This window comes from Gopherus flavomarginatus, chromosome 13 (genome assembly GCF_025201925.1).
Source record: "Gopherus flavomarginatus isolate rGopFla2 chromosome 13, rGopFla2.mat.asm, whole genome shotgun sequence".
Classification (NCBI taxonomy): domain Eukaryota; kingdom Metazoa; phylum Chordata; order Testudines; family Testudinidae; genus Gopherus; species Gopherus flavomarginatus.
The window spans coordinates 21,706,576-21,731,774 of record NC_066629.1 but is presented as its reverse complement, the minus strand read 5'-3'; the positions used below and the strand labels follow the sequence as shown (position 1 = coordinate 21,731,774).

General features: G+C 46.2%; 1 protein-coding gene and 1 long non-coding RNA gene across 5 annotated transcripts in view; one reads left to right on the top strand and one right to left on the bottom strand.

The window, feature by feature from the left end:
• Positions 1–25,199, top strand: part of GRIK4 (glutamate ionotropic receptor kainate type subunit 4) — a 318,605-nt gene that overhangs the window by 72,125 nt on the left and 221,281 nt on the right. The window contains exon 2 of one of the 4 annotated variants that reach the window (XM_050921937.1): positions 24,181–24,253. The exons of 2 other annotated variants lie outside the window; for them this stretch is intronic. The gene's annotated coding sequence lies outside the window, so the exon portion shown is untranslated. Of the gene's footprint in view, positions 1–23,728; positions 24,254–25,199 lie in introns of those variants that run through there. One more of the 4 variants, XM_050921935.1, reaches the window with a different exon arrangement.
• LOC127033785 (uncharacterized) lies at positions 352–24,870 on the bottom strand. The gene is made up of 3 exons (XR_007769213.1): positions 24,781–24,870; positions 7,696–7,827; positions 352–2,678 (listed from the first exon to the last, which is right to left on the bottom strand). It is a non-coding gene; the product is annotated as an uncharacterized LOC127033785 (long non-coding RNA).

Below are 25,199 nucleotides of genomic sequence, written 5' to 3'. Positions count from 1 at the left end.
GGAAATTGGAGTTGAATTAAATACACAAAACAATATTTTAATAGTTGTTTTTAGTAGTAACATAAAACTACCTTAAATATGCTAGATACATGAAAAGCTTTTTAAAACTGAGTTATTAAAGAGAGGAAATATTACCTGTAATTAATAAACTGGTTGATTGTTTCTTGTCATCGTGTCTTCCAAGATTTTAGAACTCGTAGATATCATCCTCTCCCCATGTAGTATTTATTGAGAAATTGGAAGAAAAAAACAAGTTTCCTGCTTTTTCAACTTTCTATAGCTTTTTAACTAAACTAATTGAATGAACTGGAATGAAGAGGTTATTTTCACATTTAATTTTAAATAGGTCATTTAAAAATGTAGTTAATTTAAATAAAAAATCAGGTTAAAATATTAATTTATTTTTACTTACTCTGGGCACTTATGACCCTAAATCCCATTGGCCTTCATTGACACCTAGACTATCATTTCTAATGGTATTTAGGTGCCTAAAGTTGCAGACAGGCACCTTACCTGTTAAAGGGCTAGTTTTCAAAAGCACTTATTTGAATCTTTAGGTTTGCAAATGCCACTGGTAATCTTACCCGTAAGAGTCTCTCATTGAAAGTCTATGTGATTTAGGCCCATATATGCCTGTTACTTTTGAAAATGGGACTTAAGCAGGTTTGAAAATTTTACCCAATCTTGACCTGGTCAGAGCCTATCTGTATCTTTAGATACCGGAATCCTTTTGAAAATCTGGTCCTAAGTACCTGAGTCACTTTTGACAATAGGATTTAGATTCCAAAGTCATTTTAGGTGCTTTAGAAAAAGTTACCCGTAGTCTATCCCGGGCACCATAGAACATGTCATATAGCCATGTCAATTCAACGTTGTTCTGCATCTCAGCAGCAGCAGGTCTCTGTATGTGGTAGACAGGCAAGAGTTTCACCCAGACTGGTTTTTCTGATCCTGAGACTTTCAAAAACACAGTGCGCTTTCATGAGAAAAGCTGCCTTCCCTCCCTTCCTTCCAATGCAGCAAACTAATTGATAACAACATGAGTGTTAATGAAGCATTTCGCATTTGGAAGTTAGAGGGGTGATTAATACACTGTACGTTGTATATTAACACCTTCTCGGTGACATAATGAAGACAAAATATACACTCTGAGATGAGGTTGTTTATTCCTCCATGTGCTTCTTGTGTTCTTCCATCTTTTAACATCTTGAAATACATGGTTGCCAATCCAGAGGGTTTTGTTTAAAAGCATAATTTTAAATTAACCAGTAAAGTTTTATTTCTTAATCCTTATTCCTCGCCCCCCTCCCCCCCCACGCACTCTTTATTTTTGGTTGGGTAACTGAAATGCAATGCACAAAGCAAATAGAGATGTACAAAAGGCTGTTTCTTCTCCAGCTGGGAAGATGATGAAGGACATGATATGGCCTTGAATCCACATCTGATTTTTTTTATTGTTGGTGGGAGACGATCTGTTCTGGGAGAGCTAGTAAAAGGTAACATATTAGAAGTTAGGGAAAGCTTTCTTCTCTTCTTGATTGTTAGTGGGCTCTGGCATCCATGTAACATTAATTATTGTGATTAATTGCCCTTGTGGAGTCTCTGGAAGGGCTGAGAGCTGAAGCCTTTGATTAACCCATAAAGCAGTCAGAAGTATTGTGTGTGTCCATGTGACATGCAGGAATCAGCACCCTTCTTTCTCTCTCTGTGTCTGGACTTAACTCAGAGCTGCTGCTGTTTGTATTAATTTCTATACCATACGATGTGTGTGCCTGTTGCTTGCTTGTGTCTTGGAAACCCCTCCTGCCCTTCAGTGTATGCAGGTGAAAATCTTTCTTTGGAAGAGAGGTCAGTGGTTTAAGCCCTATTTCTGCAATCTCACCCACATGGGCTGCTCCCTAGGCCAATACAGAGCTCATTGATTTCAGCAGAAACCTGTGCTGGTGAGGGAATCCAGCCACACAGATCTGATTGCAAGGATTTAAATCCTATCTGGGCAACAGCCATCACAGGGCCAGGAAACCCAGCTTCAACACAGCACTAAGGTGTTAGTGTAGACAGGATTTAGCCACGTCCTTGTAACAGAGTGCTATCCTTGGACAGCACAAGGCTTGAATCCAGTCACGGGGAAGCAATTATACTCAGCCTACACTAAAATGTCTAACTGTGTTCTAATGGGATCTTGGTGCCATGTCTCATGATTTACAAGTCTCACAATACCAGGAGTGTTTTTTTTCTAAACACCCCAGATCCTGGAGTTTTGTTATTTTATGACAATCTCAGCTTTTATATATTTTTTAATATATTAAAAAAGAAAGTAAAAGCAAAAGTCTCTTCCATTTATGGTGGTCAGTGGGGCTCAACCATGCAGAGCACTAGGTTTTAAGCCCCTTAGCGGGCAGCTATAGCAGTTTCAAAAACTTCTTCCATGGACCAGCCCCTAGACGGTGGCATAGACTCTCAGTCTCTTAGCACGAGTTGCACAAGCGCTGATGCTAATGAGTGGTCTTGTCGACTCCACCGAGATCGCTTCGAGTAATAAGCATTGTCTCACTGGGATTCTTCACGGTCGCCAGCACTATACCTGGCAGTGACTGCAAGCAGAGTCCGGCCCTTATGTTGTAACATAACTGGTGTAGGCGGATGCATGGGGTGGCAGTTGATTGTGTAATTCATTCCTGAAACGGAAGGCGATCACACAAGTTATATCACATCTATAACTAAATATAGCACCAGGCTAAAACAACAAATATAGCTGTTCTTGGCCACAATTTTTCTCCTTTGGCAAAGTCATTAAAGGAATAGAGAGGGGCGGGGGAAGGCGAATCTGTCACCATCCACTCTGCATATTTCGTTTTGATTGATGAAAATGAAAATCTGAGGAGTGAAATCCTAGGGAGAGTGGCCAAGTTTTTTTTCCAGCCTCTTATTAATAAATATCACCTGGTGTTGCTATTTCCACTGATTTGGTAAAAATATCCTCAGTTCTATCCCATTTGTCAAAGGAAAAAAACAAAATCAAACAAACAAGCCGTAGTAATTACCGCTTGAGGTTTTTAGTATTTATTGACTTTTTGAATGTTGATGAATGGGAATGTTCTTTATTAATTAAATTACCTGACGAACCTTCCCCAGTCAGAACTGTGATGAATTTATCCCATTCTGGCAACCTACTAACCCTACTCCCATCCTCCCACTAGGCCACATTTGCATGCAGCCAAGACATGCCAACTCCTACTCTCTATTCCCTTTGTCTGAAATGATAATCGGCGCAAATGAAGCCCCTAGAGCCGTTTGATGGCACATCCTACCTGACTCAGTTGGCTCCATCTCCCTGCCGCTGCAGCAGTATCCTGTGGCTGTGCGTATGATCTTAACCCACCGGTGGTTTGACTGATTTTTTTGTATGGTTTGCTTGTTGGTTGGTTCTAATTACCTTTCTAGGAATAATAACTAAAAAACCCACAGATTTCAGTACTCCCCTTACAGAAAAGTCTTCAAGAATTTAATCAGAATGAGATTAAAGGTGTTTAGTGGAAACGACTCAGAAAAACGATGTAATTTAATAGAACATTTTAACTTGTTTCTCTAGTAATTTTCAAGCCAGCTGTAGCAGGGGTGCCAGGATTTATGAAACCACAGAGGGTTGCAGGGATCTTCTACTGTTCTGTTTTGTCTACAGGAGTTGGAACCCTGCAATAAATCTGTGACTGTTGCCTCTCTCATCATAATTGTCTCATGGGTACCTTATGCTCTCCCACAGTTTGCCTGGCTCTCATTTTATCCTTGGATTACAAGCTCTTTGGGGCATGGACTTTATTTTCCTTGTATGTTTGTACAGCTCAGTGAGCCTTATAGGTGCTACAGTAACCCACGGGTGAGTGTGTGCTACGTTACCACCATTTAAATTTTAATAAATCTGGGGAGTAATTTCTGCTGACTCACTGTGGCAGAGGGAGGCAAGATAGTTCCACTAAGGTATAAGAAATATAGATGTGACTTTCCTAGCAGAGAGAACAAGGGGTTGCGGGCTCCTGTGGGAAACACTGGGAACTGCCATACTTAGGGAGAAAGCTTGGAGGCTCAGTGTGGGTTGTTGCCTGTAAAGGCTATCCCCCAACAAGGGCGTACGTTTGACCTTGCACCTCCTGTGAAAACTTCATATGGGGAGCCGAGTGGGAATGCCACTTCCTCACTGCAGCCTGTAGAATTTGACTGGTTAATTCTATGCCTGCTGTAGAATCCTAGAGAGAAACAAGGCAAGTAAGGTAATAGCTTTCATTGAACCAGTTTCTCTTGGGGAGAGCGAAAGCTTTCAAGTGTACACAAGGCTCTTCTTCACCTCTGTGTAAGCTGGTCTCTCTGACCAAAAGAATTTGTTCCAGTAAAAGATGTTACCACACCCACCTTGTCAGTCTAATATCCTGGACCCGACACGGCTACCCCACTGCATATGTAGAACCCTGTAGGCAGCCTTAAATATTCTACAGAAACCTCATCACTCTCTATTAAATTCCATGGCCCTTACCTCGTAAGGGCATGTCATAACATTTCTTCCCAGATCTGGACCTTAGCGTCCAAAATATGGGTGTTAGCATGAAAACCTCCAAGCTTAGTTACCAGCTTGAACCTGGTAATTGCCTGCCACCAGCTAGGAATTATACAGTGCCTAGCTCACTGTGGTCCCCCAAAACCTTCCCTGGGGGACCCCCAGACTCAGATGCCTTGAGTCTTACAACAAAGGGAAATAACCCCCTCCCCTTGTTTCCTTGTTACTTCCTCCCAGGCTCCCCTCCCTGGACGACCCTAGGAGATGCCCTGCTTCCAGTCCTGGAAACACAAGTACCGAGAGATCTAATCTCTCTTCCCCCTCACCCAGAGGGTATGCAAAGTCAGGCTTAGTAAATCTAACACAAAGAGATTTCCCCCCTGACTTCTTCCTCCCACCAATTCCCTGGTGAGCTACAGACTCAATTCCCTGGAGTCCCCACTAAAGAAAAACTCCAACAGGTCTTAAAAAGAAAGCTTTATATAAAAAGAATGAAAAAAGGACATAAAAGGATCTCTGTATTAAGGTGACAATATACAGGGTCAATTGCTTAAAGGAAAAAAATGAATAAACAGTCTTATCCAAAAAGAATATAATTTAACACATTCCAGCAACTACACACATGTAAATACAAAAAAAAAAATATAAACCTATTGTCTTACTATCCTTGTACATACAGCTTGGAAACAGAAGATTAGAAAGCCTGGAGATAGAAAAATCACTCTCAGAGCCGAGAGGGCACAGACCCAAAAACAAAGAACAACGAACTCACACCCAAAACTTCCCTCCACCCGGATTGGAAAAAGTCTTGTTTCCTGATTGGTCCTCTGGTCAGGTATTTCAGGTTACTGGTGTTACCCTTTACAGGTAAAAGAACATTAACCCTTAGCTATCTGTTTATGACAGGGCAGCCTGGACATTTTCCATAAGGGCAGCATGGACATTATAGATCCCCTGATGTTTTTCACTATGTTTAGGAGCTTGCTGAGGTGCTTTTGGCCACAGCTACGTCTTCCGATACTCTCGTGTAGGGGGCTGTGCTCCACTTGGCGGTTACCCTACACCCCAGAGGTAGCTGCAATGGTTGCTATCTGTCAAATATGTTGTAAGGATTGCAAGTTAGGGATGATTTTACTCAGCTAGCTTGATGTGAGCAACACAGGATGATTCACTGTCTGTGACAGCAGCCAGGATGTGATCTCAGGGTCAAGAAGGAGGTTTTATGATTATTCGCATATGGGCCCTTCTCTGTTACCACCTTCATGCGGTAGATTGAAGTAACGCAAACTATCATAATCGACAGGTTGGGTCCTTGTGTTCCAACCTACTTGGCAGACTGCAATGGCTGCTGCTGGGTCAATATCCCAAGTAATAAGGAGCCCCCAGGTTCAGCTTAATAATAGGTTGTAATGACTTCAGGGGAGTTATTCTGACATCCAGATTCCTGCTCTCTGCTGCCACAGCCAGCTCTCATACCTGTGTGTGTATCGACGCCGATGCATGTCATGATGATGGTGGTTCCTTCTGGCTGCAATCTCTGCATGTCAGTGTTTAAAAGCTGAATGTGGTAGAGGAGCGGGTTTAAAATGGGAGCAGGCGTGTTGGCAGAGCACATTGGAATGGGGGCATATGGTGGCATAGCTGGGAGAGGGGAGCAGGGCTTTTGAATGGAAGGATGTGGAGAAAATATGGGAGAGTGATGAGTGGGGAAGTTTTGCTGTTTTCACAAGCCTATGGATGAACAATATTTGACAGGCCTGCTCCAAAACCCATTGAAGTCAATGGAAACACTCAATTCACTGCGTTTTGGATTGGCCGCTGTAGGAGCCAGGTGTTACTGACCAATGAACCAGATCCGTGTCTGCTTTCACTCCAGTGACTGGTGCAGTTATGCTAAGGATGAGTCTAGTTCATTGCCCCCAAAGGAACAGTTACATCCCCTCTTTTGTCAGTGTCAAGCAGATTATGCAAGTCTGTCAAAACCTCCATGTAGGCCTCTGCTTCTGGGTTGTTTTAATTCATGAAGGATTCTAAAACGTTCCTTTTTTAATACCGCTATAAAAAGGGAAATTGAATCACAAATACTTGCTATAAAATCATGACGTTGGTGGGGGTCTGAGATTAAGCCATAGAGGCCAGTAAATTATAGGTTCTGGCTCTGACTGCTTTCCCAACTCACTGTCATACAAAAGGCACAGAGCAAAGGCTCACCCAACGTGTATGCTCTGCAGCATATGGACTACCTCTCGCAAGATGTGAGTGCTCCGGTTCCGATCCAGCCAAACATTTCAGGACATGCTTCACTTTAAACACGAGAGTAATTTGTTTGAAGTCAATGAGCCTGCTTGTGAGCTTGAAGTTAAGCATGTGCCTAAATGCTTGGATGGCAGCTAGAGTGCTCACAAGTTGCAGGATAGGGTCCCTACAGACATGCATTCTGCAACAGAACAGCTTTCCTGCCCCCAAAACTGAATGTTCTGAGTGCATCGGGATGGCATTAGTGGGGGCTGTGTATGAAGTTGCACCCACAGAAATCAGACCCGGCTTAGCCAATGTGCAGTTGCACTGGTTTGGCAGAGGGGTGGTTGGGCCAAACTTGAGCGAATGGTGTTGTGACCTGGGGCATTGGTGCTGGTGTGGGAAGTGACTCACAGACCTGCTGGCATCCTCACACCAGGCCAGAGGTGACCCGCCAGGCTGAGAACCCGGAGATAGGAGTGGAGTCAGGGATACTGCTCCCCTCAGCAGTGGGGCTGCAGCTCAGGGAGAGATGGGACCAGAGGTGCACGCAGGGCAGCGTGCCCCTGATCCTCACAAGGAGGGTAGCATCACTGCAAGCCTGGGACCTGTCTGACCCCACAAACCCTTCCCTTGCCTCCTATCCTTGCACCCACTGAATCAGGAAACTACATCTATCCCTGCAATGCATCCTAGAATCTTAACATTAACTGATACTTGGTTCTTCTACAGCCCTTTGCAGCTGTAGCTCTCCAAGCACTTTACAAAGGATGGCACGGCCTCATCCCACACAGTTATTTAGTCTCACAGTGTTCGCAATTACTGATATGTGAACCTCGGAGAGGTGCAGCACTGCAATTTGGTGATGCTGCCAAAATGTCACAACCCATTAGCCAAGCAATGCATACCTCTTGGGTCTGTGAAAGTGAGCTAGAAACCTCTGGAGAATCACCTCTTGTGTCTAGCTTCTGGTTGCTCTGGAGACACCTACCACCAGAGAGTTTTCTTCTGGCATTCCATCGCTCTGCCCTATATGCGACCTGAGAGTGCAGAAGGAAGAGTGAAAGTGAGGAGGTGGGAGCAAGGTAATCACGCTGGCACCCTGCCTTTTCCCCGTGTCCTCTCCTTCCTCACCTCCAAACTTCCAAAGGTTTGGCTTGCATTTTGGGAGACGATTTGGTGCAAGTTGGTGAGGTGTAGCAGGGGAGAGAAGTGATGGTCCCAAAGTCATTCACCCATATCCTCTCTTGGGGCTAATGGCAACCAGTCCTGCAAAGCCAGTGGTTGGTCTTGACATCTCCTATAGTACAGTACAGTAAAACCTTAGGGTTACGAGTTGACCAGTCAACCACACACCTCATTTGGAACTGGAAGTAGGCAATCAGGCAGAGAAAAAGGCAAAAAAGAGACCAAAAAAAGAGCAAGTACAGTGCTGTGTTAAACATAAACTATTTACAAATAAAAAGGGAATGCAGCATATTTCTTCTGCATAGCAAAGTTTCAAAGCTGTATTAAGTCAACGTTCAACTGTAAACTTTTGAAAGAATAACGATAACGTTTTGTTCAGAGTTACGAAACTTTCAGAGTTAACAACAACCTCCATTCCCGAGGTTCTACTCTACCTACATTCTGCTCCATTGTGTTGTAACTATTTATCCTCCATCTCTTCTTCTTGCAATGTGTACGTGGTTTTGACAGTGAGGTGACAAAGGATTGTCTAGTGGTTAGGACACTAGCTGAGGACTTGGAAGACCTGTTCTACCACAGACTTCCTTTGTGATCTTGTACAGTCACTTAGCCATCGTGTGCCTCAGTTCCCCATCTGTAAAATGGGAATAGTACTGTGGGGGGCAGGGTGTGAGGTTAAATACATTAGAGTGTGTGGTACTGAGATACTGCAGTAAAGGAGACCAGGTAAGTACCTAACATTAGGCTTTTAGATTTGGCACCATTCACCTGTCATTTCTGATGTGACTGGCAGTATTCAGGTGTTTAAAATACCTTTCTCTGAGCAGAGCAAGACCTTTCCCGCCGCCCCATAACACCATTCTCTCTTCCTGGCCTTTTAATAGCTAGACACATACTGTGACCACTCCCACCACCAGGGTGCCCCCGTGGATCTTGCCAGGTGAAGACTTTACTTCAGCTTCCTTTAGAAAGGGAGACTTGCCTAGTGGTTAGGGTGCTATCCTGGGAAAGGAGTTCATTTCACTACTGTGCCACCCAGCATTTGAGGGGAAGGTTATACCACTGCTGGAAAGATACAATGCTCAGCATCACAGCCTGTTGGCTGCTGAAGGATGCAGTTAAGCGGGACGATCAGAGTTTTGCTTCCCAAGCTGGTACCATCCCCATTTATTCTAATCGTATCTAGCACTTTTCATCAGCAGAGCTCAAAGAGCTTCCCAAAGGAGTATCATTATCCCTTTTTACAAGTGGAGAAACTGAGGCACGGAGAAGGGCAGTGGCTTGCCCACAGGTAGAGCTGGGAATAGAACCCAGGTATCTGGACTGCTAGTCCAGGGTTCTGTCAGGTAGGCCTCGCTGCCTCTCTTAGCAGGCTGGGATTCTCCAGACTTCTCATTTGCTTTTGGACCTACCGGCTATAATGAGAGTCTGTTCTACATGTACTCATGTTTGTTTGTTTCATTGAGACCATAAAGAGTGTCCACACACTGGCTCAGAGCGCTCTGTCCTGTGCTGACAACCACAAAGTCAGAGACAAGCTGCAATCACTCACTTACTCCTACCAAGCAGCAGGTCTGAATACAAATCGCAACACCTCAGGCATGAGCCAGTGCTCTGCTTTCACCTAATTCTCCTCAGAGGCTGAGTGGAGTGGAAGGATGATCCCTGGCTAGGGTGCCAGCCTGGGACTTGGGAAACATGCATTCAGTTCCTTGTTCTACCCCAAACTCCCCCTGTGACCTTGGGCACGTCCGGCTCTCTGGGCCCCAGTTCCCATCTGTAAAATGGGGATAAAAGTGCTACCCAACCTCAAGTGCTCAGATACCACTGTAATGGGGACCACATAAGTATCTAAGATAGTCTGAGGACAGGACCTTCTAGCATACCCGGAAAATTGGCAAATCCAAGCTATTTCAGATGAGGGTGGGAAGGGATTGCATTTCCCCACGTCCTTAGGAGGCCACCTCCTGACGCTTATATTGAGGGGGGATCTAGCATCGGGCATCTCTTGATCAAACTCTTGGCGACCTTTCACTTGAATGTCTCTGGTGATTATTGCCCCCTGTACTCCTGCTTTTTTTGGTCTTCCTCTTGCTTGTCTGATGCAATTCAAAATGTTCGCTTTGTTCCCCCAGCTTCCTTCTCACTCCGGGAAAGTAGAGTCACCCCAATATGCAGGTGCTCTGCTACCGCAGTGAGGAGCACCGTGTAGGTGGATGGTTCCCTCTTTCCTGTTTGGAAATACACAGCTTAATGAGCACAGGAGAAAGCAGCCTCTGGACGCCTTCTCCTGCGCTCCGGATCCCAGTCTTCAGTGTTCTGAAATTCGCCCTTCTGAGATGCTAATATATAAACCTCACACAGCTGGCCCGACCCTTTTGAGGAGCAGACTCTTCGGCCATGGCTACACTTACAGCTGTACAGCGCTGGTAGTTACAGCTGTTTTCGTACAGCTGTGTAGGGAAAGTGCTGCAGTGTGGCCACACTGACAGCTACCAGCGCTGCAGTGTGGCCACATTTTCAGCATTTGCAGCGCTGTTGGGAGTGGTGCATTGTGGGCAGCTATCCCAGCGTTCAAGTGGCTGCAAAGTGCTTTTCAAAAGAGGGGGGTGAGGGGGAGCGTGGAGGAAAGAGAGAGAGAGAGAGAGAGTGGATTTTTGGAGCTGTCAGCTCCCTGCCTTGCAAGTTCTAAGGACTGGAACATACACAACACAAACCTGCAATCATTTTAAAAGTTTTGAGCCCTTCCCCCACCCCTCTCTTATTCACTAAATACAAATTATGCACTCCGAGCTCCAACACGGTCTCCCCCCTCCCTCTCTGCCGTGTGGTTTCTTTACTCAAGCAAACAGCTGTGAACATTCCAAAGCAATTCCCCTGCCTGCCTCTTCTCGAGCAAACAGGAGCTGTGTTTGTTTTTTAGATAAGCAGCTCCGGGGAGCCTGGAGTTCAGCCACTCTTCCGGTTTGTTGTGAACAGGCATTCTGGGATACCTCCTAATACCCTGGAGGCCAATTACAGCGCTTTTGGTGGCCACACCTGCAGAGCAGCGCTGCATCACCAGCGCTGCAATCGTTATACCCCAAGCAGACCAGGTGTACAGCCAGCGCTGCAGCCAGGGAGTTGCAGCGCTGGATGTGCCTTGCAGGTGTGAACAGTTACTAAGTTGCAGCGCTGTAAACCCACCACCAGCACTGCAACCCTCCAGTGTAGCCAAGCCCTTCATCTGTGTAACGCCAAATAGTCTTTAAGTGACTACAGTCCAGGAGCATGAGTGACAATGAAATCCAGACAGCCCTTTTTCTAATACAAATAGGGCCTGTGGAGCAGTCTGCTGCTAATACAGGACAAAATCCTGACCTCATTGACTTTGGTGGGCCCGGGGTTGCAACCCTCATGCTTTGTGCACCATCTCATGATGGTGCTAGCTTTGAGTGAGCTAAAAATAGTGGTGTAGCTGTGGTAGGAGTGAGGCAGCAGACTGGGCTAGCTGCCCTGAGTACAATCCCTCCCATCCAAGATGATAGGTACATATTCAGGCCACTAGCCCATCCCAGCTATGCTGCTATTTTTGGTGCACTAGCTTGACCAAAGCTAGGACACATTAGATCTGCTCCAGTGTAGACAAATCCTAAGAAGCAGAGGTTAAACTGGCAGGTCTCCCCATCCCACCCTCAACCTATTTTAATAAATATTAAACTTTGACTCTTCTGCTGTGAGTGAGCACTTGCCAGACCTTTGTTCTTTTTGGCCTGCCTCAATCTCTGGGATGAAGGCGTCTCTAAGGGAAGGATCTGATGCTCAAGTTTTCCAGTGACTCTGGGTTACCCTTACAGGACTATGTGCGTACTGGGGACTTCGCTCCTGCAGGCCCTGAACTGATTGAACATGACGCGTAGAAGTGGGTGGGTCTGTGATTTACCAGTGCAGCTGTGATCTGCTGACAGAATGTTGCATCGTCCAACATTCTAGTCAGGCTAAAATCAAATTAAATTTTCCCAGCATGATATTTTTAAAAAAAATAATATTAAAAAAAAAAAAGCCCACAGAGTTCCTCTTTTGGATGAAGTTACATTATGTGGATGGAAATTAAAGGCTTTTCATAGAGAGATCTGTGGTGTAATTTGATGGAAGACTTTAATTATTTCAAAGTGCTTAAGAAAAGGAGCTTTTAAAAAGATTTCATTCTGGGGCGCTCATAAAAATACATATCTGTCTCCACGAACCTTTTTGAGCAACATTTGGGCTGAAAGGGCTGCTGTCAGCTCAAAAAAGAGGCATTTGAAAATCCCATGCCCCCTCTCCTCCCCAGAGACCAATTTCCACTTGAGCGGCAGTAAGACTCCGAAGAGGAGAGCATGGAGGCAGGCAGAGGGGGTGGGAGAGGAGAGACAGAGCAAAGATTTCAGTACTGCCAAACTGTTTCCCTCACCAGCCAGCCAAGGGAGTTTTGGATGAAGAGCTCTGTGGGCTCGTAGGCCCGGGACAGCTAGTAGCTGTTGCTTTTGTCTTTATTGTATTCTCAGAGATGGTAGAGATGGAGCCAGATGGAGAATTTCCTCCTAGCGCCACAGGTCCAGCAAAGCCAGTTGGGTGCTGTGGGCAAGGGGCTGTGCAGCAGTCTGGGTGCAGAGAGGAAAGGGAGGGTTTAGCATTCCAAGCACTTACTGAAGAGCAGCCCAAGGTTCAAATCTCCACAGGAACAGCTCTGCCCTTCGTATTTCTCAAAGAGGTAAATAGAAATCTGTGCAGTACATTGTGTGGCTACGACAAAGGGCGTGAGACTGTAACGGTTTAAGTCACCTGTGCACGGTTGAGGCAACTGGGCAAATTTTCAGGTGGTGGATATTGCTCGATTTCCACCAACTGCAGATGTGGCCCAAAAGATCCCCAGGCACTTGTTCTGAAGAACAGACGTCTGTTTTGGTGTCCTGGGCCAAAATTTCCTTCCCACCCTCTATAGTGCAATGCATCATACGCTGATTTCGCTGCTGTCCCCCACCCCAGAGGTGGCTGCGTTTCACTAGTGCTGTGTGTGGTGTATAGTTTGCATAGTCCTTCTGCAGTGTGAATGTCAAATATTTTTTCCAGTAAACCCCATGATGGCTTGCCCTGCTCTGTCTTGCTCTGTGCTGCAACAGTTCGCTCTGTCCCTTCTGAGAGGACAGATGGTCTGGTAGTGAGGGTGCTAGCTTGGGGTTAGGAAGACCTGACTTCAGTTCCTTGCTCTGCCACAGACTTCTGTGTGTTTTTTTCCCCCAGACACTCTGTGTCTCAGATAATAGTGATGCCCTACTTCACAGTGCTGTTGTCAGAACAAATACATTATAGATTGTGAGGTGTCCAGATATGACTGTGACGGGGCTCATGTAAGAATCTAAAATAGATATCCACGACGTGGATCACACTGGGATCTGTCCCAGGGGCCAGCATTAAAATAGCAGTGGAAAGGAGGTGCTTGTCTTTTCTTTCTCCTTGGAAGGCAGCAGAGGAAAGAGGGCAGGGTCGGGATGCCTAGTAGGAGAGGAAAGGGAATTCTGAATCATACGACTGAGTCCAGGGCTTGTCTGCATGGTGAGTTAGCGCGTGGCAAACCAGCATTCTACAGCACGCTAGCTTCCCGCGCACTAACTCACCCTGTGCACTGTGCAGTACGTCAGAGCGCGCTAGCATGGCCAGTTAGCACGCTGTAGATCCACAGGACGGGTCGCTCGCTACCTCGCCATGATGATGGAGACTGAAAGCCCCACTACTTAATCAGCAGCGTAAGGCAGAGGAGTCTAGTCAGCTGCCTCCACTTCTTATATCCTGTCATCCTGAGCAATCACTGCCAGACTGAACTCATGTAGCTTGCGCGTGAAACGCTTCTGAGAACAGAGGCATCAGGACAAATGTCCACTCTGGCTATCCAGGGAAATTAACCCTCTTCCTAGGAGGTTTAAGTGATTGCAGAGTCTTGCTGTCTACTGGAGCAGAGAGAAGGAGAAGCCGCAACTTCAGGAGAAAGATTCATCTAATGGGTCACTGCGTTTGCTCAGCTTTTAATGAGCAGCTTCCTGGGGTTGTCATCAGTCTTGGTACCACAGAGTGATAAGTCTAAGGATGTTTACGGGGCCAGAGTTAATCCAGCACCATGTCATTTATAGGAAACTGCACACCGTTTACTCTGGGAGTATTCTTATTCTGCACTGTGGTGTCGATGGTTTTATGCACCAGTCCTTTTTGCACTGATCGTTCATAGCTAAGTTTTCTCCCTAAACTCCCTCTTGAAAGAATCAACCTTCCTTCCAAACCCCATCCTCTGCACGTTACATATCCACAGGGACGTGTGCATGTGCACACACACACACACATATCAGGTTCAGAGTTTAACGATCAGTCATGAACAACATGGTCCCAGTGGATGATTTTCAAATCTGTGTTTGAGATTCAGGTGTGTAACAGCCTTCCCAAAGCAAGAGCCTTCTCAGCTGGGGTGTCTCTCTGGTGAAGCAGCTGTCTAAGGGTACGTTTACACTGCAGCTGGGAGCATGCGTCCTGTGGTGGGTGAAGAGATGGGCTAGCTCTGCTCGAGCTAGCAATATAGCCATAGCGGCAGCATGACCTAGCCACCGGATACAGGGGGTGCTGGAACAATGTGTATAGTGGGGGTGCTGAGAGCCATTGAACCAAATTGTAAACCCTGGATATGATGGAAACCACTTTCAAGCCAGGGTGCAGCAGCACCCATAATTCCAGCACCAATGCATGAGTACAAACCTGCCTGGCGCCCCAGGTGTATGCTGGGGTGGCTAGCCCAAGCCGCTGCCCGGGCTACCCACAGCTATGCTGTTATTTCTCTCTCTACCTTGGCTGGGAAGCAGGCTCCCAGCTGCTCTTCAGACATATCCTAAGTCGAGACAGCTGAGCATTCAGTACAGGCGGCTTCCTAAGTGACATGTTTTCAGGGCAGAAGCCATTTGTGAACCAGGAAGGAGCTGAGGTTTTAATTCAGGGTCCTTTTAACACAGAACAGACCTGCCCGCTTGCCCTGATTGTAAATCCGGCATCTCAACATTTCTGCTTCCCTCTTCAGTCAGCTCTTTTGGGATGTTTATTTAAACAGACTGATGAGGAGGGGGGAACACAGCTGCAATAGGCGATTTAACTCTTTGTTAACCAGAAGGAGCGATCCGCTGTCACAGAGAACTGCTCTCCTGCAGCAGGAATGGGAGAGAAAATGGCTTGAAGATGACATGAATAACTGGTGTAATTCACTCTCAAAATCCACTATGTGTCTCCTTCCCTCTTCCCCGCCCTTTTATACCCAGTTTTCCCAAGCAAAGGCCATGCCACTTGTGTAAGGGAGCAATGTGGGAAATGGAGTTTGCAGCTTTTCTTTTGGGTCTAGGAGTCTCTCTAGAGGCTGCCATTTGACAGCTGGGAACACAAAATAAGCTGGGCTGAAGAATAGTGGGCATCTGGGGTAGTCGGAGGCCTGCTGAGTTCGTAGCTGGCTTGAGATGAGTTGTGTAGAAACATAACTATACAAAGCTGCATTGTGCTGGAGCACTTCTGAACTGGAGCGAATCTCACAGGCATCAGGGCTGGGTTAAGATGGAAAAGCTCCTGGTCAGAGAGCAGGTTAAAGGAAACTCAAATGGCACCAGGAGGAGGCCCATGTGGTTAAGATAACTGGAGTGGGACTTGGATTCAATTCCCTGCTCTGCCACACACTCCCTCTCTGACCTTGGCGATGTCTCTTAATGTCAGTTCACCCCTCTGTAAAAGGGGGACAACCCTTCCCTCTGAGAGGTGTTGTGAGGATGTCCTCATAGATGTCTGTGAGGTGCTCGGGTACGACAGGGCTATGTACTTACCTAGGCAGGTAGATGGCGTTCCACAAGGCTTAGAGCGTTGGAATGGATCGAGATACCCAGCATCGGAAAGAGGCTAGGATTGGTTAACAAGGATAATAAGTGCACACAGGCACTTGCAGTAGGGTTAGTGACCCTGGGCACACAGCTAGAAGATGTGATGCGTGGATTTTACAAGCACTCAGTGTGAATATAACCCCGCCTCTGTGAAGTTCATTCATTCGGCTGAGACCAGCATGAAGCCAGTACTGAGACCAGTTGAAAATCCTCCCCAGGATGGGGTCCTGCAGGGCTAACAGCTGGATTCAAGCATCATGGATGAGGAGAGGTGTTTCTGGGAGTAGTTCCAGAGCACTGCTGGGTTAGGAGTGCGGACAGCTGGTTGCTTTTGATCTCCTTCCATCTTCTCAGAATATATTTTGAGCCCAGCTGCTGAGTTGTTTCTGATCCTCTGTCCGGTTGTGGTGTTCCTGTATAGGCCTGGATGCTACTTTTCTCATGGCAGCCCAGTGGTCCCACACTGACCACTGAAGACTTAACTTGAGGGATGGGGATCCACCTGAGTGTGGTGGTCCTTTTTCTGTTTCTGTAGGGCTGTGTCTTGGAAAGGGAGTTTTACTTGAGTAAGGACCGAGTCAACACTGGATAAGGACTTGAGGATTTGGCACACGCTGACCCCCTACACTTGACAGCTGAAGGGGAAATGCTGTGTCTGTTTAAGTCAGTGGCAAAGCTCTTGTTGGGATTTCACTATGAGATTTTCAAAATATTAAAGTTTTGGGGACTAGGGTGTCCAAATCCCTTAGGAAACTTTGAAAATCTCAGCCAGCCTTTACAACAAACAACCTCAAATCCCTTCTGAAAATATGGTTCACTCCTTACAACCCCCTGTAGGGAGGTAAGGGTTATCATCTCCATTTTGCAAATGAGGAAACTGAAGCAGAGATGGTAAGTGACTTGCTCAAAGCCAAAGAGGGAGTTGGCCTCAGACTCAAGAGCCTTAAGGGCTGCGGTCTCCCAATCCTGTGTTCTGACCATTTAATTGTGCCTGCCCTAGAGCTGTCATTCAGTGCAGCGAGGAAGAATAGTCTAGTGGTGAGGGTGCAATCCATGGAAGTCCTGGCTTTGCTACCCTACTCTGCCTCAGCTCCCCATCTGTATCTGGCCTCCTGGGGATGTTGGCAGGGTAAACTCATTAAAGATTATGAGGCATGCCGATAATGGTGCCAGATATGCACCTAAGATAGAGTGTCATCTCTCCCCACCCAGCGATCTTTCTTTACAAATCCCTATTCAAGGAGCATGAAAGATCCCAGGCCCTTGGGCTGATCTCCTGCTACCATGACCTAACTAGGAAGCTAGAGATTTTGGCGGAAAAGTTGCGCTGTGGAATTTGTCTCTGCGGTGTTTGTTGTTGGCCCCAGGCTGCCCGCACTCCCCCGCTGCCCCTGGCCACTGAGCCTCTCAGGAGTTGGCCTTTTACTGTGAGCGAGGGAAACTGCTTGTTCTCTCCCACCCCCCTCGGGAGTGTGACATTTCATCTTAGCCATGTTATAGCACCGTGCCTCTAATTGGATGCTGCTTGGCGTTCAACCGTTCATCAAACACGCATTTCTGGTTTGAAGTCTTTTTTGTGCCTCTTTGCTACAACCAAGATTAAAAGCTTCACTTGTACAAATAAATCCCTTCTAAATGTAACATCAGGAACTTGGTTCGTGCTTTGGAGCGTCTTTGCTGGGAGATTGGGTGTTATTTATTTATTATTGCTGTAGGCTTCTCTGTTGCTCCATAGGTTGCATGAGTGCACAGTAACCCATATACCTTCCTACTTCTGCATGCATTCACTCTTAACTCCTGTGCTTTCAAGTGCAGGTTCTCACGTGAGAGAGCATGTGGATTAGTGTGCATGTTTCTGTGCTCGCACATTTCATGTTTACACATTTGCTGTCTCACATACATCACTACTGTTGCACGAGTGTGCGATATCTCGGACTTCCTCGTTCATGTCCCCTCTTGCATGCTTACACACCTGCTCTCTTGTGTATGTTCTTATCCTTGCATGCTAGCCCGCTCGCTCCACCTACTCTCTTGAGCACATTCTTGCTCTTTCGTGCTAACTGCCATGCTCTCTCACAAGCATTATCCACATGCTCTCGTGCATATTCTTAGTCTGGCATGCTGCCCTCTTTCCTGTGCACTCTCGAATGTACTCTCCAACTCTCCTAGAAGTGCACCCTTATACTCAGAGAAATTCCTGCTGAAATACAACATATAAACCAGAGGTGTCTTAGAGAGCGATTCCCAACTGGTCTGTTCCTTAACTCAGACAAAAGACTTGTTGAGCGTCTCTTCAATGTATCAGGATAATCTCTGGGCAAGAGTGGAAGTTTAATTTATTTATTTCCCTTCCAGTTTTGGCAGACTTGAAAAGAAGCCAACCCTGCCTTTTGGCCATAAACTGCCTCTCTTAGGTGGCCTTGGTAGAAGTCACTCCACTTCTTTTTTGACTCTGCTAGAGATGTAAGTGAAATAAATAGATTAATCTTCCTTCTCTTGCCCAGAGAGCATTTTGATACGTTTAAGAATGGTGTGGTTGGCTTTTTTTGTTGTTGCTTTTTAAAAAAAAAAAAAAAAAAAGTCACTGTCATGTTCACAGATCTGATTCATACCATAGAAAGCACTTTATGCAAAGAGTGAACAAGCAAGGAGGAATTCTAACTACCAGTAAACAAGGAGTTTTGTTGGTTGTATTTTTTAAGAGCTGGTCAAAATGTTTCCATCAAAATGTTTTCCAATGGAAAATGACTTTTCAGTTAGATGAAAATGTGTAGGAAAAGTATCCATTCTCCTCAAAAAGCCTTAGGCTTTTATTGAAAAATTGACACCGCTGAAATTGATCAATTGTCATTTTTTTGTCAGCCAAAATTGTTTTGTGTTTAAACTAAAAAAAAAAAAAGATAATTGGTGGCTAACAACATATTTATGGGGGAGTTTCAATAGAAACTTGGAAAAAGTTTGACAAAAACCAGAGGAAATGCATTACAGTAAAAATTTCCATGGGGGGAAAAGATGATTTCCTGAGCAGCTCTAGTGCTTTTGTGATTCTGTGGAATGCTCTGTGCCAAGAAGACACCATGGTAAGGGCTTTCTCAAAGGATCTCTCTCTACCATCACATTAAAGCTGAGGTCGTAGAAATGTCTGTCACCTTGTATGCCCCTATCATGCTCTAATGAGAGATGCTCAAGTGAAATGAGTAAAAACCTGAGGCTCTCATTCCTCCCATGCATTGTGTGTTGTATCACCTTGAACTAATATCAGCAGAAGTGATACTGATACGCAGCTGCATACTGTAGGGAGAAACTTGGTGCATGGTGTGCACTTTTACATCCCTTTTTATCTCATGATCTCAAAGTGCTGTGGAGATATTACATGTCTTGGCTCCCCATATGAAGTAAGCATCTGACCAGCTTTATAGTTGGGGATACTCAGAAACGGCATGATATAGGGGTACGTCTACACAGGAATTCAGTGTTAAAGAACGCTCCCTCTGGTATTACTGTTCCCCGGTACTCCCCTGTGTGGTGTCAATAACCACAAGCTCTCTCTGATAACCATCTCTGGAGAGCAAGTGAGCAGGTGTGCTCGGACAGCCTGCCCTCTGCTGGGAATAACACAGTGAAGGCAGGGAGCTGGGCACCCTGGGAATATCCCAGTCACCAGGGTGCGAGACACGGGTCTCCATCTAAAAAGGCAATGGCTGGGGAGCTGGAAGTCTGAGCCTGGCTGCCCTTGTTGGACCACTGAGGGGAAACACAGGTGCAGTTGCCCAGAACTGTGACAATTTGTACAGCCCATGCTGCAGCAGCTTCCTTGCTATTGTTACTGGAGCTAGCTAGATCAGAGCTAGCCCGGGTGGGTCTACACATGCTGCAGTTATGCCTCTGAATTCAGTGTAGACATGGCCTAAGACTTTCAGGTCTTTGGGACTGGCTTTGTCTTTTGCTGTATGTCTGAACAGCACCTAGCATGGTGAGGCACTGCCATGATACAATTAGTTATTATTTCATACATTGCACTGATTAGGGCCTGATCTGTAGGAGGATTGGAAACCTCCCGGGAAAGCTGAATGAAAGGGGTGTTGATGAATCAATAGGTGTTATTCTTCCCTCTGAGTACTTAGTTGATGCCTCTGAATGGCATGAGAGGATGATGTGTTGTTGGAGGTGCAATCCCCTCTGAGTTGGTATAAAATCAGCACCTTGACTGCTTGTGGTCATTGAAGATCCCAGGGCTCTTCTTGTAAGAGTGGGGTTGTTAGCTCTGGCTTAATTCCACTTCGGGTGATTTCGATTATTCTCACCTAATATTTCTTCTTGTAGATTACACACCCACACCCACACCACCCACTCTAGTGTAGCCACGCAGGTGCAGAATGGCTGCTGCAATAGCCTCCATAGGTTGCTTCGTTGAAGTGATGACCTGCAAAGTACTCTGGGTCCTCCTGCTAGATAAATGTGACACTAGGAAAGCACCAGCCTTGTTGACAGCTGGCAAGAGGATGCGTGAGGCCAGGGTGCTGAGGAGGGAGAAGATGGTGGAGTTATCCAGGGGTGTGGGTGTGTGGGGAGGGTTAGGATTGACTGAAGAGGATTTTTAGAGTCAGACTTAACCAGAAGCAGTATCCAAGATACGCTGCCGACAGCCTGGTAATTCTCATTATCAGCAAATTTAAAGCAGTTAAATATTTGAAGCAGTGTCAAGATTTTGTGCTCTGTAAGTCAGAGGAGCAGTGAATGTGCAGGCAGCACCCACCCTTGTTCATTGGTAGCTCAAGACCCTTCTCAGCTCGGAATGAATCTGCCTTCTTTCCTTTTATCTACTGAGGTGCCTCCACTGTGCCTGTCCCCCTCCACTACCCTCTAGCCTCTTCCTGGCCTTTTTCTTGAAGTTGGCAGCTCAAAACAAACATATATCTGAAGTGGGAAGGGCTTCCTGGGCTCTTCATAGCACTTTGAGACCACGGAGCTTAAACTTTCATTGTTTGTTAATAAAGATAAATCCCGAGCAGTTAAAAAAACAATAAAATACTAGATTTTAGCCTTTTTTTTTTTTTTTTTACATTAAAGGAGAAATTTTCACGTGGCCCAGCCACAGGTGGAGAGTTACAGAGAATTGTCATGGCACCAGCACTGAGGGCAGGGCAGACTGGAGCTAGGAAGTGTTGTAAGGGTTAGATTGGCCCAGCTCATGATAAGGTGTGGTGTGTAGGTGCCCCTCTGAAAGGAGGCAGTGGAAGGAGCCGGGCCTCAGAGGCCCAACCTGGGCTTCTTGGCTCTGTGGTGGCAGGGAGTAATTTGTGCTACTTCTTAAAGGCCCGGGCAGGCTGTGGGAGCTAGTGAATAGCTCACTGACCTAGGGCTCAGGAGACTTGTGTGATGGGATTCCCAGGGTGCAGCTTGGGACCACTGGACTGCTGTATCTCCTTAACTTCCCAGCCTGGGCTGTCTCTCACAATGCCTTGCCAGTGATCAGCAGCAAACCCCTCCAGGTGCTGTGATCACTCAGCACAACAGCATGCAGAGCTCCATGCCCAGCTAGAATGCTCCAAGAGCCACTCATGAATCACACAGAGAAAGGCACCAGAGGCAAATCCTCCCAGCTCCTTTCCTTGTACCTCAGGAATATACCGTCTTGCACTGCTCAAGACGAGCAATGCAGATTTATTAATTGGTTCACCACTTCATCAATGGAAAGTGGATGTACACCAGCCTTTGCAAACCTGAGCAGCTTTGCCACATACTTAAGGCAAACTCACTGGTAAAGATAAACAGTAAAGCATATTTATTGACTACAAAAGATAGATTTTAAGTGATATTAAGTGATGGGCAAAAGTCAGAGTTAGTTACCAAAATAAAATATAAGCACGCAGTCTAAACTCTCAACTCGATTAGATGGGCAACAACTAGACTAAGCAGTTTTTCTCACCCCACTGGATATTACAGTTCATAGTACACAGATTTCACCCTTGAAACCTGGGCCAGTCCCCTCTGTTGGAGTCTGCAGTCTTCTTCAGAGTGTCCTTGTTGCTTGCAGTGTAGGTGGGTGAAGGAGAAAGGCCCTGCCTGTGGCCCCTGTGTTCTCTTTTACACCCTCAGTCTATGAGCTTGGAGAACACAAGTCCAGGCATGTCTGGTGGGCACTATTGAGCAGTTCCCCTGGTGTGGCCCCATGCAGGTGAGTCATTGCATTGCAACTCTCTTGCTGGACAAAGGCTGCTGATGGGTGGATTGACACCCCGCTCGGGTGTTGGCTACTTTCCTTGTTGTTGCCTCTGGGGAGCTAATATCTGCCCAGTTCCCCAACTTACAACATGTTTTAGTCACAACCATACAACGCAGTTCTCATAACTTCATATGCATTAATTATATACATATATGGATCGAGAAATGGCTTTCCACAGATCATAACCTTGCCCCTGATATCTTACAAGGCATGCTTTATGCGTAAGGTCACAATCATATATATAAATGAGGAATATGGGGGTTACATGGTGCTCCCCCAAGGTGCACAATGTCACAACCTGCATTCTGTTCCTAGTTTTGCTACTGACCTGCTGGGTGACCTTGGGCTCTGGTGGTGGGGGAAGGGTCCAGTGTTGACCTCACTTGGTTATCTTGTGGCAAAATTTACAGGGAGTTTTGTTTCTGCTAGGATTTAAAGCAAGAAAACTCCCCTATGTTTTCTGGACCCTTCCCCCACCACCAGAGCCCAAGGTCACCCAGCAGGCCAGTGGCAAAACTAGGAACAGAATGCAGGTTGTGAAATTGTGTACCTTGGGGGAGCACCCTGTAACCCCCATATTCCTCATTTATATATATGATTGTGCACAGATGCACAGATAAAGCCTGTGTGGTGTGCAGCTTACTTCTGCTTCTGCTGATGTATTTATATGGTCCTCATCAGGATCAGAGCCACACGTGCAGCCAGCTGCGCAGTGGGTGAGCAGAGTCATCTATCATTCTAGGTATTAGAGTCATAGAGTTTGGGGCTAGAAGGAACCACTGACCCCCTGTACATCACAGGCCACCAACACCATCTAGCACCCACACACGAAACCCAGCAACCGAAATTAGACCTATGTTTTACAGCCCACAGGGGACTTGACTATTATGTGCCACAGGCGGAGAATAGGAGAGACTGAGGTGCACCAGTACCCAAGGCCCCTACAATGGCAGGGAAGTGATGAAGTGAGATAGAACCAGATAATCCTGGCAAGTGAGCCCAACCACACACTGTGGAGGAAGGGGAAAACTCCCCAGAGTCCCTGCCAACCTGACCTGGGGGGAATTTCCTTCCCAACCCCACCTGCGGTGATCAGTTAGAGCCTGAGCATGTGAGCAAGAACCAGCCAGCCAAGCAATTGAGAAAGAAAGTGCTTGGTGCCACCTCAGAGCTCTGGACCATCCTGTCCAATGCCCCATCTCCAGCCCTGGCCATCCTTGGTGCTTCCAAGGAAAGCAATAATACCGTCCCCACCCCAAATACATTACTAGGTGGGAAATCCCTCTCTAACCACTGCAGGTGGCCAGCTGAAACCCTGAAGCATGAGCTGTTAGCAACATATTGATCTCATCACCACAGTATCTGAGCCATAGCTTCGACCACTCCTCCTTTTCTGGCTCTGCATGGGGGATATGTCTCCAGTGCTCCTCTTGCAGCCACCTGGAAAATGCTGAGTGCCCCTGGTCTAGCTACAAGCACCTCACCACCTTGAGCATCTCACACCTCACGTTTGAACCCCCCTGTGCAGAGGCAGTTATACTGGCAAAAAGGGGTTTGATGTTCCCCCTCCACTCCCAACCAACACAGCTAGGGGTGTGTGTGTGTGTGTGTGTGTGTGTGTGTGTGTGTGTGTGTGTGTGGAGCGGGGATGGGGAGATTAAAACAAACAAAACAACACTGTAGGGGAGGAGAAAAAATCCATTTCATGTTTCAGCCCAACAGGTCTTTATCTTTAATATCATCTTCCGCTGCATATCGTCTCCTCCAGTGCTGAGAGGTGCTAACTGAATGACCCTTCCTGCAGCTATGTCTTCACTGTGATGTGACAGAGAGAGAGAAAGGTGCTTTTATCTTGCACACACCTAGGGAAGGAGATACCACCCCACTGTCTCTCACCTCAGATGAGTTAATTCCTGACAGCCACAGTGCAAATACTGTGATGATAATGCAGGGAGAGGAACCACAGGGTGACTGTGTAGGTTGACAAAAGGGTAAAGTAGGATCTTTAGTGTGTTCCCTTAAAGATGCATTGTTGACAAAATCTAAAAGGGGCTATGTTATTACAGAAACAGAAGAAATGACAGCCTGGATCAGCACAGTTCTCCATCCAGTTCAATACCAACTGCTTCAGAAAATGACGTAAGAAGGCCTCCTTTATGGGATAACTTGCCTCTAGGGAATGTTCCTTCCTGACCCCCATTGGGTAGATGTCAGTGTGTGCCATGAAGCATGAGAGTTGAGATCCCATTCATAGAGTGATAGAGTCATAGACTTTAAGGTCAGAAGGGACCATTATGATCATCTGGTCTGACTTCCTGCATAACACAGGCCACAGAATCTCACCAACTCACTCCTGTAATAAACTCCTCCAGCAAGTGACCTGTGCCCCATGCTGCAGAGGAAAGCGAAAAACCACAGGGCCTCTGCCAATCTGCCTTGGAGGAAAATTCCTTCCCGACCCCAAATATGGCGATCAGCTAAACCCTGAGCATGTGGACAACACTTACCAGCCAAACACCCAGGAAAGAATTAACTGTAGTAACTCAGATCCCACCCCATCTAACATCCTATCATAGGCCATTGGGCATATTTACTGCTAGTAGTCAAAGACCAATTAATTGACAAAATTAGGCTATCCCATCATACCGTCCCCTCCCTAAACTTACCAAGTTTAGTCTTGAAGCCAGATATGTCTTTTGCCCCCACTGCTCCCCTTGGAAGGCTGTTCCAGAACTTCACACCTCTGATGGTTAGAAACCCTAATTTCAATTATTGGATATTTGTAATCATTACTGTTATAATTCTGCATATTCTTGTTAGTTGTATACGTGTTGCATCCTTTTTTTGAATCCTGCTAAGTTCTTGCTTCTGATGATACCTAGTAGCAATCCGTTCCAGAGGTGACTTGTGTGTTTTGTGTGGATGTGGTGAGGGAGAATGTATTTCCTTGTATCAGTTTTAAGTTTCAGTTGCACTGAACATGTGTCTTTGGATGGTATGTAACTAGAGTCTCTTCCAAAAAAAAATTGTATAAAACCAACCCCACGCAATACAACCCAGCTACGCCCAACTGTTGGAGTTTGAT